Below are 14746 nucleotides of genomic sequence, written 5' to 3'. Positions count from 1 at the left end.
CAAAGTCCCATCATCTAAGCTGGTAGCACAGAGGTTGTAGCTCAGGGTGATGAGAAAATAAGAAGCCAGAGATCCTTTCAGATTGTCCCACCAATTCTTCTATTACTTTAAGCAAAAAAAAAAAAAAAAGCAAAGCAAATAAATTAGACTTTAAGGTTAAACTAAGCTGCTATTAAAGATTCCAGGCAGAATTATATGGTGCCTGCTTCAAGGCAAGAGTGAGGCCAAGCCCACAGCCTCCAGAGAGGCATGACTACCACTTGTCCAACACTGCTGTCCTCCCCGCCCCCAGAGTTTACCTACAAGTCCCAAGTCCCTGCCTTTCTTCTTGTAATTCTTCAGCCACTGGTTGTCTCATTTCTCATTGTCTGTTTAGGTGGGATTTGAGACTCCTTCCTCTCCTCACCCAGCCACCAGACCTCAGGGGCCAAACTCTGCACCTCACAGACACTCCCCAGAACCCAGCTGCCTTTGCAGTTGCTGCTTCCTGAGCCACTGGGCTACTGCCTCCTTCCTCCCTTCATCAGCCTCTGCCAGGGCCTCCCACCCTCTCCCTACCACCACCACCCCCAATCCCAGCTTGGCCTCCCCCGTGGCCACCCCTCCTCTCCACAAATCTCCCAGCCCCAACCCCAGCAGGATCACTGCTCTGGGGATACAACTGTGGGCCAGGCCCAGCAGAATCAAAGGTGCCACAGTGTGCAGCTGGCTGAGAACTGGAGACAGCATAGGTCTCTGATCAGTGTCTTTCACTTCACTTACACAATTATTAATTGTATTGATTTGGTATTTTAGTTTAGATTTCATAACTTCTTATTAAGCCTTTGCAGAAGAGCTGGTAGAAATATAGTCCCCAAATTCGGATTGTCTCTAGTTTAATTCTTTTGAGATTCAGAGATGTTTAAGTAGTTATAACAATCATGAACTCTCATTTTCATAGCAGATGCTATTCAGAAAATAATTGCTTATGCATCTGTTATCAATTATTTACAAGACTTGAAACTTTTAAAGTTTCAAATATTACAGGAAGATCTTTGATTCATGTTGAATGGATGTGAGTAGGTTGAGCTGATTCTTGTGTGAGTGTGTGTGTGTGTGTGTGTGTGTGTGTGTGTGTGTGTGTGTGTGTGTGTGAGTGAGTGTTTCTGTGTGTGTGTAGGGGGGTGTATGTGTATCATTGAAATCAAGGATAAGGATGTTGAGCCCTGGTCTGAACTTGTTTCCTTTATCTGAGATATACATTATGGTGTTTCTTTGTTGGTGGTAGGCTCTGATTGCTTGCCTTTGCCTGATGCTCACATTCCAGCTGAATTTTTTAATTAAAACTTCTTATTTAGTATTGAGCATATAGGACTCTGATGTTGCTTTGTCTTTAGTCTGCCATCTAGGATCTTCTTTTCCTCTTTAAAAATTTACATTCAATATAAATTTTACCTCCTGACTGATTTTCCCTTTAATTTGCATTTTGAAAAAAGTATTATAAGAACTTTGATCTCTGTATTCATGAAGAAAAACCATTTTGAATTCTCTGTTTAATGTAACAACACCTGGACACATTTGTTAACACCAAGATCTTAAAATTTATTTTGTAGCTTTAGTTTAAAATGCCTCCTCCATGTTTACAGCATGAGGAGACAAACAATTTCTGGTAACAATGATAACAGTTTTATTCATTAAAATATCAGATAATTCATAATTTTGAATATGTATAGTGGCAAATGAACACATTTGGTAAATAGATTTGCTTGATAGATCCGTGCACAAAAATACCACTCCTAAGGGCTGAAAAGGTGGATCGGTGGTAGACAGCTTATCTTGAATGCACGAGACCCTGGGTTTGATTCGGCAGCACCACCTAAGCAGAAAAGCTAGAAGAGGTACTGAGGCTCAAGTGGTAGAGCACTAGTCTTGAGCTGAAGGGCTGAAGGACAGTGACCAGGCCCAGAGTTCACCACCAAAAACAAATTAAATAAATAAATAATACTCATATCAAGTACATTAATTTCAAACGTTGATTACCATTTTAGTTAGGGGCAGGGTGCCAAGATATAGCAGACCTCTGTTGCAAAGCTTTAAGAAGGATTTCAACACTTGACAAGTACTAAAGACAAGAAGGAAAAAAATTAGCTCTGCCAACAACATATAGAATCACCACTCAAAGAGAAACCAGTACTAAGAATGAAATGCTTTTCATAAAATTTCTTAAAAGATTCTGGCTCTATATTAATTATCATATAAGTTAACCTTCAAAATCTCCATCGATGGGCCTTAAGGGCACCTACAAAAACTGGAGGAGAGAATCATCAACCAAGATTTTTAATTTTGTAAATTAGGTAATGAGTTCATTTCTGGTTTGACAATCTCATCCCTTCCTTTGCTCTCTGTCTCTGATTTTCCCTCCTGTCCCTGTCCACAGAGGTATAGTTCATTGTGAACATAATATCGACAGAGTACAACTGAAACCAACCCAGCTTGACATATCCATTACATGTTTGTCTGCAGTTAATCAGAAGAAATTGAGAATTGTGTGTTTCAACTGGTAGAGCTAGAACACCACCAGACTTCAATTGGAAACCTAAAGGACAGCGTCAATATTGTGATTTTTAAGAACCAATGCTGTCCCATACATAATCTCAGACTCCACACACACACACACACACACACACACACACACACACACACACACACACACACACACACATCTTAAAATAGATGTTAGTACTGAAATCCAAATAGTTTTTTTATTTTTATAAGTTTTATTTTTAGTTTTAATGAGGTTTGACTTGATAGTTTCTACTAATGAGCCACAACTTAGAACTTTGTTATAATTTTACCCTGTCTGTATTCAGAGAAACATTCTCTGAATTTCTCCATTTCCAGCAATGATAAGTTTTCTCTTCTTGGTCCAGTTTCTTCGTTTGAGACTCAGTCTCTTAGACTTTTCTGTCTTGCATTGTCTGTAAGTTCATTGATCCAGTAGATCTCAGCCATCCTAATACCTGGACAGAACCTGCCTTGGGAAAAGTGTTCTAAGCTCACCATGCAATGGAGGCTGTTAGTACTCACCCATAATCATTTTTTCTTCAGAAATGAGAAATTGGGGGCTGGGAAGGTGGCTCAGTGGTAGAGTGCTTGCCTTGCAGAAATGAGAGATTGTTAGGTCCAGGAATTCAGGGGAAGCACTCACTGTGTGCTATTTCATACTTTTTTGGGGAGGGGTGCCGTCCGGTCCTGGGGCCTGAACTCTGGGCCTGGGCGCTGTCCCTCAGCTCTTCAACTCAAGGCTCGTACTCTACCACTTGAGCCACAGCGCCACTTCCGGCTTTTTTCTTTTTGCTTATGTGGTGCTGAGTAATTGAACCCAGGGCCTCATGCATGCAAGGCAAGCGCTCTACCACTGAGCCATCTTCCCAGCCTGATTTCATACTTTTTTTTATTTAATGGCAGCTTCCACCTATTGTCTACTTTAAGCATTGTGTGAAGAGAAAGATTGCCCCTAAGAGACAGAAGTACTGTACTAACTGTTGCTCTCAAAACACAGGAGGAGGGAAAGAAGTTCTGAAGGAGCCATGTAGCCTAGAAACTGAGTTCTTAGAAACTCAAACTGCCTTTTATCTTACCTTCAACATAGAAAGTCAGAGATTGCAGTGGCTTGTAAGCTCCATTTATATTCCTGTGCAGGGGCTCCCTTCCCCTTTGCCCTTCTGACTGTTTACATCAGTGGCAGGTGTGAAGACGTAACAAGAACACCTAAAGTTTGGGCCTGGGATTAAAAACTCCATTTTGTGATTATAAACATTCCACCACTTCCTGAATTGAATCTGAGGGGCAGAAGAAAGTTAGGTTAGGAATTTGTATAATTACTTCTAAGTTTGCTATCTAAAATCATCCCTTCCCACCCCTTAGAATCCTATTTCCCAACTGTGTAGACACCCTTACACTCTGTTCTCCTGAAGCATTTGAGTGTGGGCCATCATCTGCTTCTTATGTGTACTGCTTTTCAAATGGAGAGTTTCTCCTAGGCTCAAAATGATTTCATTGATGAGGACACTGTGCAATAAGCTAAACTGGGTTTGTTCATGTGTTCATACCCGAGGGAGAACTAGTAAGGGCTAAGTAGTAGTCAGGGCTCACTTGCTGCCAGTGGTATTGCTCTGAGGAATTACTGTCAATGTTGCCCACAGTACCTAGTCCAAGGCCTCTCAGAAAGGCTACAGACCCAAACTTCTTGAGTCTCTGTGTGAGCTAATCATCATTGGCCAACTATGTTCCATGGTTTGTGAGACATTCACTTCTGTGAGCATATGCATATGAGGGCCCAAGAATAGACTTACCTAGAAGGAAGATCCTAGAATGCAAAACTTCTACTAGGACAATGGAAACCCATGGTTTGGCATGCTTAATGTTTTTGAAAGACCCCAGACTCCTGGGATACTTTCGTCAAAGGGAGGGCGCCCCAGAAACTCAGACTCCAGGCCGGGAGATGCAATAAGCAAGAGGAGTTTATTTGACGTTTGCACAAACGGACTCTCTGTCCCGAGCAGACAGGGAGCCCCGAGAAGTGGTTACAAGCCCTTTTTTAAAGGCAAAAACCACAAGATTAACGCATAACACAAAGCATCCCATGATTGGTTCATTTAAAGGTCATCATATACGCCAACAATCACTTTGCCATGCGGGAAATTTTGTAACACTCTTTGTAAAATGACTGGCCCATGGTTGGTTTAAGGGGGGTTTACATGGTTACAGGCCTATGATTGGTTGACATTTGGCTTAGCTTGTGGTCTTGCCAGGTGGTTGTTATCTCAAGGTCCTGTCTGGGGAATTTCTAAATGGGAACTGAGGAACACGTACTGTCTGTTCTTTATCTACGACCACTGACCTTGTCCTGGGGCCGACATCTGGTCCCTGAAACTTGTTAACTCATTTTTGGGAAGGGAAGGGTCAGTGCCAGTGTAAGCAAGTTTACAGAAGCAGAATCAGCAGTTAGCAAATTAGCAAATTGTAAAATGGACTCAGCCCTAATTTTTATAATTCTTCAGTTTTAACCTGTGCACTGAACTAACAGGAGAAAGTGGCACACTAAGAAACTTGCCAATTTTGCCAAATAAAGAACTATGGTGAAGGTCAGAGAAAGGACATTGATTTCATGGTAGTCATGACAAGACAACACCTTAGCATACCTTCAGAATACTAATCCATACTCACCTACTGTTTTTGTTTTTGTTTTTGTTTTTTTGTCGGTAGTGGGGCTTGAACTCTGGGCCTGGGTTCTCTTCCTCAGCTCTTCAGCTCAAGGAGAGCGCTCTACCACTTGAGCTACAGCGCCACTTCCAGTTTTCCGGTGATTTATTGGAGATAGGAGTCTCATGGTCTCTCCTGCCCAGGCTGGCTTTGAACCGCGATCCTCAGATCTCAGCCTCCTGAGTAGCTAGGATTATAGGCGTGAGCCTCCAGCGCCCGGCTCTCACCTATTGTTTTATTTACCCATGTCATTAAGTCTGAGTTGTATGTAGGAGTCTTCAGGGCCTTCAAAACAGGAAGATCTAGGCGAGAGCCTAAGATTGGTCTGCCATTTTGGACATAACATAACTAGTCAGATGAAAGCCCTTAGTAGTGTCCTATAAATATGTGCATTCATCCTACAACATTTGATAAGTATCCCCTCGCAAAATTATCTTTCGTTGGGTCACTTTCTGACATAGCAGCTGTCTGGTAGCTCCATTGTGACTTCACTTTATTCTGCTGAGCCAGAAATGGAGAAGGAGAGACTGACCACAACACAATTGCATCTTTCTCAATGAGCAGTGAATGGCATGGGAGTATTTAAGATGCTTCCCATGTTCTCAGTGAGCTAGTACCACCTTGGATTCCAGCTCAAATCTTGATAAACAGATACAGAAGTTACATATAGCTTGTTGTGCCAGATTCACAGCTACAGAGGTAAATGAGAAAGTGGAAGGCCTTGGTGTGATATGAAGCAGAATTCAAAGGATGTGGGGATGAAGTGAGCTACCTGGAGGGAAAAGGAGAGGCAGCTGAAGCTGAAGCTGAAGAGCACCTAGAGAGAGAAGATAGAGCAAGTTTGAGGCCACCTGGACATCAAAGTAACCCACCTGAGGTACAAGAGTCTGGCTGTCCAGAGCCACAGAGAGAAGTTGGAAGAGCCACAGCAAGTGCTCTTTCCCATTGCTAGGGAGCTCCCAGAATGCCAGAGTAAGAATTGGTAGCTTCCCAGAGCACTGCTGCTGAGCACATCTCAGATCCCTTGCTATCATAATTGACATTGGAGAGGAGCAGTAAGAGTTGTATGAGGTGATTGCAGCTCACTATGTGGAGCCTGTTCTGCAGCATTGTGGAGTGTGGTCTCTCAGGATGCTTAGAGCAAAAATCCTATAACTGGTGTCAAAGAATGCAATCTACTTGGAGTAGACATTTATAGATGGCACGTGCCTGAACACAACAAGCTGATAATAGCTGCTAGAGGTAGTTTCCCTAAAGATCTAACAGCCAAAACTGGAGAGGCAAACCCAGAGCTCTGCACCACATCAGTCCACCATGAAAATTGCTTCTACCATAGTACTGGCTACCCAGTTTGCACACTCATGACCTTTTTACCCTGATTGTGCCCCACAATCCCTCACAACTTTTGCTCTTTCACTTTGTCTATGCTTCCTTGTCCCTGCTAAACAGTTCTGGATGCCTGTATTAGCTACCCCAACCCCTGCAAAGCTGTTGCTGCTACCCAATTTCCTGACACTGCAACTCAGCAATTACAGTCACAGTTACCCTTTCCCTGGTATCCTAGTCTCTACTACTCTTTTCTGCTACCCATAATTCATAACACCATGGTTCCAGCTACCTGATCCCTGACACCCCTCTCTCTGATACCCCATTCCCAAACAAAGGGTAGATTGGGCACAGACAGTCGACTTGGGTACTCCTCTTGCAAGCACATTGGGCCAAGTTATTCCTCAGGTATTTAACATGAGGGACTAACTGGTGGTGGAAAGAAAAGAGGTTACTCAGAGGTCACTAAAATCCAAGGACATCACTTATAACTTCTTGCTAGGAAAAGAAGGCTCTAAGGTGAAAGAAAATTTTACAAAGAATATTGATGAAGATGCAAAAGGTTTAGCTTAGTCTCTTCTACTAGTGGTCTGAATTATTTTTGACATATATATGTAACTACTTTGCATTTTAAAAATTACATGAAAATGCACATTTATGTGGTACTTATATTAATTTATGGAATAGTTGTATAAGATCACGTTAATGATATTCAAGACTTTATGCTCTATGATATGCTCAAGAGGCTGCCTTTGGAAATATAAATAAATATAAATTGAGCTCTCTAACAACAAATGAAATCTCATTGTCAAATACTACAAGGAGATTACGGATGCTAGTACCAAAATGAAAGCTGTAACAATAAAACTGAATAAAGCTGCAAGATTGAAGGGAGGGAGTCAGTGGTAAGGGCAATTATAAAAGAGAAATTCTTCACCATGGAATCGTGGAAGGATAGAATGTGTTTGTTGAATTACTAGCTTTTAAAACCATCTTAGAAAGCAAAACATTGGTTTTTATTATTGCTATTTGGAACCTCTTTAACGAATGGTTTAACAAAAATTTATCAAAACAACTTTGAAAATTCAATGATGTGAATTATCAGATTAACATTACACTCAAAGTTGCCTTCACATGCAGGCAGGCTGCATTCCTTTTCTATAAAATTAATGGACTAAGCTTCCTTTTAAATTGTTGGACAGTCCATGACACTTGTTCCAAAACAAGAAAAGATACTGGAGAGAAAAAAAAAAGAGGAAGGAGATTCAAGATTGCTGAAATTAGCATATTTCCCATTTAGACTTTAATGGGATTTTTCTACAAAGAATAAGATTTTCATCTTACCATAATAATGTCAAAATTGATGTGCTATAGGATAGCTTCTAAATGTAATATTTAATGCTGTTGGATTACTTGAATACAAAGGTTTATAGAAAACTTTAAATTTCAGAAAAACTGTAATGTTCCAATAAACACGTAGAAGAAATATAATTTAAAAATTCGCTGCTTAAAGCAAACCCTGGCAGGAAAGTCTGAGAGATGCTTGTCTAGAAACAGGAAGTGGCACTGTGGCTCAAGCGGTCAGGGCTCTCCTTGATCTGAAGAAAGTAGGGATATGTTGACACCCAGGTCCTGAGTTCAAACCTCATAACTGACAAGAAGAAATTTTAAAGAATTAAAGCATTAGGCCTGGGAAGGAGACTCAGTGGTAGAGTGTTTGTCTTGCATGCATGAGGTCCTGGGTTCAATTCCTCAGCACCACACAAGCAGAAAAAAGTGGAAATGGCACTATGGCTCAAGTGATAGAGCACTAGCCTTGAGCTGAACATATCAGGATCAGCACCCAGACCCAGAGTTCAGGCCCCCCTACCACCACCAACAACAACAACAAATTAAAGCATCCAACAACCTGAAGATGTTGTCCAGAATAATGAATGGGGCATTATCTGTTTACATGACTTAGTGACTTAAAACCTAGTTTACCAGGGGAGGTGGTGGGCAATTTGTGTGTTTTCTAAAACCTGCAAAATTATTTTGTATTTTCCCAAGGAGGGAGAAAGGAGGGATGGGGGGAGGAGGGGAGGTGTTTGGTGACTTTGCCTTTTGGTTCAGTGATTTTTCTGGGGACAAATTCAGAGAAATACTGCTTGCAATCCTAGTTGCATGGGGAATGAAGAAGCCAGGCCCTGGAAGTGGTTTTGTCCTGTCCTTGGCCTGGTTCCAACAACCAATGGATAATCCAAGTCCACTTCAGGACCAAGATGCCTTGAAGACTACTGATCCACTGGACAGGCAGACCTAACCACAGCCAAAAAAGGCAAAAATGCAATGCCGAGGGCAGCATTGGAAATCTACACCAGGCAGAGATTTTTATATATTTTTTATTGTAAAATTACTGCACAGAGGGTTTACAGTTACATGAGTAGGGTAATGAGTTCATTTCCTATCAAGCATTGTTACCTCCTCCTTTGTTTTTCCCCTAGCCCTTCCCTCCCCACCTCCCCTCCTTGACCCCTGCCCGACACTGTAAATTCATTTTTGACACAGTGTCCTCTACATCTCATCATCACAATAGGTCAACCTGCATCCCCATTTAAGCATTCTGCTATATCCCTTCCACTCCCCAAATTACAAAAATGTATATACAAAATGCAGAACACTTGATCAAATACAGTGAAAACAGGGATTATACCATGGGGGGGATGTACCTACAAAAGAATCACATAGTACATTATATTAAAAACAAAAGCAAGAAAGAAAAAACCACTATGTCTCTGACTTGGGGTACATTTCGCTTAACATCATTTTATATGGTCATATGTACATAGCCTTTGATCTTCTCTGCTTGTCCTAGACATGTACTAGTCCTTGCAAACAAGGGAAACCATGGACCTATGTTTCTTTGGGCCTGGCTTACTTCACTTAATTTAATTTTTACCAAGTCTTTCCATTTCCTAACAAATGGGGTAATGGCATTCTTTCTAATGGAGGCATAGAATTCCATTGTGTGTGTATGTCTATATCTATATACATATATATAGACATATATCACATTTTCTTGATCCATTCATCTACTGAGGAGCATCAGAGTTGATTCCATATCATAGCTATGGTGACTAATTCTGCAATAAACATGGTTGCGCTGGCAGCTTTGGTATGACCTTGTTTGTGATCATTTGGGTAAATGCCCTAAAGTGAGATTGCTGGATCATAGGGGAGCTCTACACGGATTCTTTTGAACAACTTCCATACTGCTTTCCAAAGTGGTTAAACAAGTTTACAATCCCACCAACAATGCAGTAGGGTTCCCTTTTAACCACATCCCCTCCAACATCTGTTGTTATTACATTTCTTGATTATTGCCATTCTAACTAGAGTGAGGTGCAATCTCAATGTTGTCTTGATTTGCATTTCTTTTATGGCCAGAAAAGTTGAGCATTTCTTTATGTGTCTAATGGCCATTTTTATTTCCTCTTCAGAGAAGTCTCTCTTTAAGTCTTTAGCCCACTTAGTTATTGAGCAGCTGTTTGTTTTAAGATTTATTGTTGGGGGATTTTTTTTTGAGTCCTAAGTATATTTTAGATATAAGACCTTGTGTCGAGAAGATCTTCTCCCAGTATGTGAGCTTTCTATTGATCTTGCTAGCTATGACCTTTGCCTTGCAGAAGATCTGATGTTTCATGCAATCCCATTTGTCCAAACTTCCTTTGATTTCTTTTGTTTCTGGCTCTCTATTAAGAAAATTTCTGTCTGTGCTAAAAAAAAAAAAAAAACCCTAGATTTATTCCTATTCCTTCATGTAATGTTTTCTTGGTGTCTTCTTTTATTTTGAGGTCTTTGATCCATTCAGAGTTGATTCTCATGCAGGGTGACATATACAGAATCTAGCTTTAGTTTTCTACAGGTGTTTAACCAATTTTTCCCACACCATTTACTCAAAAGGCTGTCTGTCTTCCATTCTGTTTTTTTAGCTCCCTTGTGAAAGAGTAAGTGGCTATATGTCAGTGGATTCATTTCTGAGTCTTCAGTCTTATTCCACTGGTCCTCAGGTCCATTCTTGTGTCAGTACCAAGCTGTTCTTTTACTATGGCTTTTTAGTAGAGTTTGAAATTTGGAATTGATATTGTTCCAGTACTGTTCTTTCTGTTAAGGATTGACAAACCTACAACCAGCATTATACTTAATGGTGAAAAGTTACAGCCATTTCTTATAAATACAGGAGTGAGATTAAAAATGTCTACTCTCTCCACTCCTCTTCAACTTAGTATTAGAATGCTAGCTGGGGCAGTAAGACAAGATGCAAACTGAAAGGGGATCCAAATAGAGAAAGATGAAGTAAAACTCTCCCTCTTTGCAGATGACATGATCTTGTATTTAAAGAACTCCATGACTCCACTCCCAAGTTACTTGAGCTGATCAGAAATTTTGGCAAACTAGCAGAGTATAAAATTAACCCTCGGAAACCAATGACTTTCCTGTATTCCAATAACAATAAGAGTGTGGCTGAAATTAGGAAAGCAACCCCTTTTTAATAGCCGCACAAAAAAATAAAATACCTAGGAGTTAACTTAAGAGGTGAAGGACCTCTGTGATGGAAACTTTAAAAACCTTTAAAAGAAAAAGAAAGCAGAACTAAGGAAGTGGGAAACCTCCCATGCTCATGAATTGGGAGGATTAACATCATGAAAATGGCAATACTGCCAAAAGCTATATCCAAATTCAATGTGATACCTATCAATATCCCAATCTCACTCTTAAATGAAATAGAAGAAGCAATCCAAAAATTATTATGGAAGAATAAAAGACCCCGAATAGCACAGAGGGTTTTTTGTGATTCTTATTTTGTGTTACCATTTTGATTCTACAAAGTCATCTATGGATTTTAACTTCCTTCCCTCCCTTTGGATAAAGCTCACAATAACCCTGCCTCTAGCTCCCACAACACTTATATCTTAGATCTGAAAAATTGTTCCTAGATAGTGAATTACTTAATTGTATTTTGAACGTATAAAACATGCATATAAAAATAGCACATTTTCAGCTTTACAAAGTCGGTGGGGAGGGGGGAGGGGGGTATAATTGGGTGGGGGGAGGGGGGAGGCTGGGAAGGGAGGTGAAGGGTAAACAAAGGAGGAGGCTGCAATGCTTGGTAAGAAATGTATGCATTATCCTGCCCATGTAATTGTAGCCCCTCTGTACAGTATGTTCTCAAATAAAATAAAATAATATTAAAAAAAATAGCACATTTTGATCTCATGATAAAAGAGCCTTTTCCCCTCTCAAATTTATTTCCTGAAATGCAGTTTTAGAGAGAATCTGTTTTCAGTTTTAGATGAAAGGCTTATAGGAAACTGTGTTCATATTCTGGCTCCTCTTCCTGCACCTCAAAACCTAAAACACAAATTTTACAACCCATTTACAAGAAACAACACAAAAACCAAACACTGAGAATGCTCAGATGCAGAACGTTTTACAAAACCCAGAATATAACTTTGCTGTCTGAGGGAGAGGCTCTCTGAATAAATTAACAAACAAACCCAAAAGAGCAGCCAGGAGTATCAGACGTGAGTTTCCTGGCTACTACTCCATCGACCAGGAGCACGGAAGGGCTTCCTGAGCCTGCTGGAGAGTGCGTGGAGGAAAGTTTCCTTGCCAGCCTGAATACAAAAGTTGGCATCACCCCTCCTGGGCCTGTCTTTCTTTTCTTCTCCCCACAGTGGAGCAGAATTGTCCCCTGCTTCATGAAGGATAAATACTGTACAAGCTGGCCCACAGAGTGGCTTCTATTCAGTCTGCACTCCTTCCTAGGTGGGCGGTCTCTGCCCCACGGTGTGTGTGTGCTCCCAGGGGCTGATCCTCAGAGCCCAGGCCCACGGGGCAGGCAGGTGCTAGATGTGAGTCAGTGGCACTGTGTCATTCACACAGAAGCTACTGGGTTGCTGCCCTAGCCCAACAGGAGGTGTACCCTGATCTTCTCCCACAGTCCCAGGCGAGGTGCCCACAAGGGCCCGATTTGGACAGACTGCCACTAGGATCCTACTTCACCAGAGGGATCAGCATGCCAGATGAAGTGGCTGCCACCTGAATTACTACTTATTTTATGGAGCAGTTTTAAACAAAGTGATACATATTACTGTATGATATATAATGCTATATCCTTGAGTCTATAGTCCAAAATCATTGAACTTGATACTAACAAAAATGGATTTTATTGTTTGTATTTATAAGGCCATAATGGCAAACTGAAATAAAAGTACAACAAAACTCTTATCCAAAACACATGATTAAATATCAGTATTTGAAAAAAAATTGTATGTAAGTAGTGCAAACGAAGTTATACTAGAATAGTAAAACACACACAAAATATTTATTAGTTACATTCAAAAGTAAAATAAGTAATTACAGAAAGAATTACTACTAGAGGGCTGGGAAAGTGGTTCAGCGGTAGAGTGCATGCCTTGCAAGCATGAGGACTTGGGTTCGATTCCTCAGCACCACATAAACAGAAAAAGCCGGAAGTGGCGCTGTGGCTCCAGTGGTAGAGCGCTAGACTTGAGCTGAAGAGCTGAGGGACAGCGCCCAGACCCAGAGTTCAGGCCCCATGACCGGCAAAAAAAAAAAGAATTACTACTAGATAAAAAATATTACAATAGTTTAACAGGTTGAAGTGATATAGGTTAAATATTTGGTTTTTATAAAAGTTATTTAAATCTCCCAGTTCTGTTTATCTCAGTGAAGGAAAATGTTAGAACGTAGAAATTATATATGGCACCTCTTGCTTCCAGTACCACAAAGGGGAGTGGCACTTCCTAATGGGAGTCCTGGGATGACACCCACACCCAGCGCATGTAGACCCATCAGAGGTCCCTGTGGTGACCCTGAGGGGGCCCAGGACATCACATTGCTGCTGCAGCAGGTGCAGCACTTGTTGTGGTGGGCTGCGGCCAACAAGGCTCCATCAGTGACCAGATCAAGCAAACCAGCCTCAGGGGCCAAAGCCAGGAGGGAAGGCAAGGCAGACCCCAAGTCCTGCCTTCCATCTGTGTGGACTACACTGCCAAGGCCAGACCCATTTCCCTGCTTTGGAGCACAACAAGGGTAGGGAGTGAGCCTCCAAACGGAGCATCCCCAGAATGTCACCCAGATCTGGGCCCATGCAGACCAAAAGGACAGAGGAGGCTACACAGCAAAGCCAAAGGACTTCAGGCCCCTGGTGCTGCAGCTGGTGCATTGAAAGTCCAGACTCCTCTGGCACTGATGGGCATATGCAGGGATGAGCCCATACCCGAGTTCACAGGGACCAGAAAATGGAAGTCTGTGGGGATGCTAAAGGGGCTCCAGGGTGCTGAGCTGGGCAGCTGTCACAAGCCTTCTGGCAGAGGGGTCAGCACACAACTCCAGTCTCCAGACCACCTTAAAGACTGATGAGGTGAGAGCAGGGGTTATACCGTGGAGGAGGGACATACAAAGCAACAAAGAAATCATCTTATAAATATGTTAGAAATAATCGAGTGAAAGAAAAGCATTTGAATACCCCCTGCTCTCTCTGTATTTGCTGTTGGTATAATTTGTGGAGGGGAAGGGCAAAAACAAATAGTTTAAATAGGGATACAGGTGGACTCATTGCAACAAGGAGATGTACAAGTCGTTATGTCGAAAAATGAACTTTACAATTTTGGTGGTGGGGGGAGGAGGATGGGAAAGGGCTTGATAAGAAATGTACTCATTGGGGCTGGGAAGGTGGCCCAGTGGTAGAGTGCTTGCCTTGCATGCATGAGGCCCTGGGTTCGATTCCTCAGCACCACATAAGCAAAAAGCTGGAAGTGGCACTGTGGCTCAAGTGGTAGAGCGCTAGCCTTGAGCTGAAGTGCTGAGGGACAGCGCCCAGGCCCAGAGTTCAGGCCTCACAACCGGACCCCCCCCCCCCAAAAAAAAGAAATGTACTCATTGCCCTTGTAATTGTAACCCCTCTGTATGGTGTTTTCACAATAAATAAATAAATAAATAAATAAATAAATAAATAAATAAATAAATAAATAAATAAATGACTGATAAGGTGAACCACAGCTGGGCTGCCTGGCCTCAAAGGGGTGGACTGCCCGCCCAGCCTTCCTTCTCCCGTGGACTGTACAGTGTACAAACATGGTGTCCCCCCACCCCACACCCATGAGGGCAG

At 41.8% G+C, this 14746-nt stretch overlaps 1 long non-coding RNA gene across 1 annotated transcript in view; it reads right to left on the bottom strand.

Moving 5' to 3' along the window:
* Positions 1-5492: 5492 nt before the first annotated feature.
* Positions 5493-14746, bottom strand: part of LOC138820283 (uncharacterized) — a 66198-nt gene continuing 56944 nt past the window's right edge. Inside the window, exon 4 of the long non-coding RNA XR_011369812.1 lies at positions 5493-6061. This is a non-coding gene — a long non-coding RNA (uncharacterized lncRNA). The remainder of the gene's footprint in view (positions 6062-14746) is intronic.

Source organism: Dipodomys merriami, unplaced genomic scaffold, assembly GCF_024711535.1.
Source record: "Dipodomys merriami isolate MVZ:Mamm:240054 unplaced genomic scaffold, mDipMer1.0.p SCAF_854, whole genome shotgun sequence".
Taxonomy (NCBI): Eukaryota; Metazoa; Chordata; class Mammalia; order Rodentia; family Heteromyidae; genus Dipodomys; species Dipodomys merriami.
Note: the sequence above shows the minus strand (reverse complement) of the source record. Positions and strands in the feature narration are given on the sequence as shown.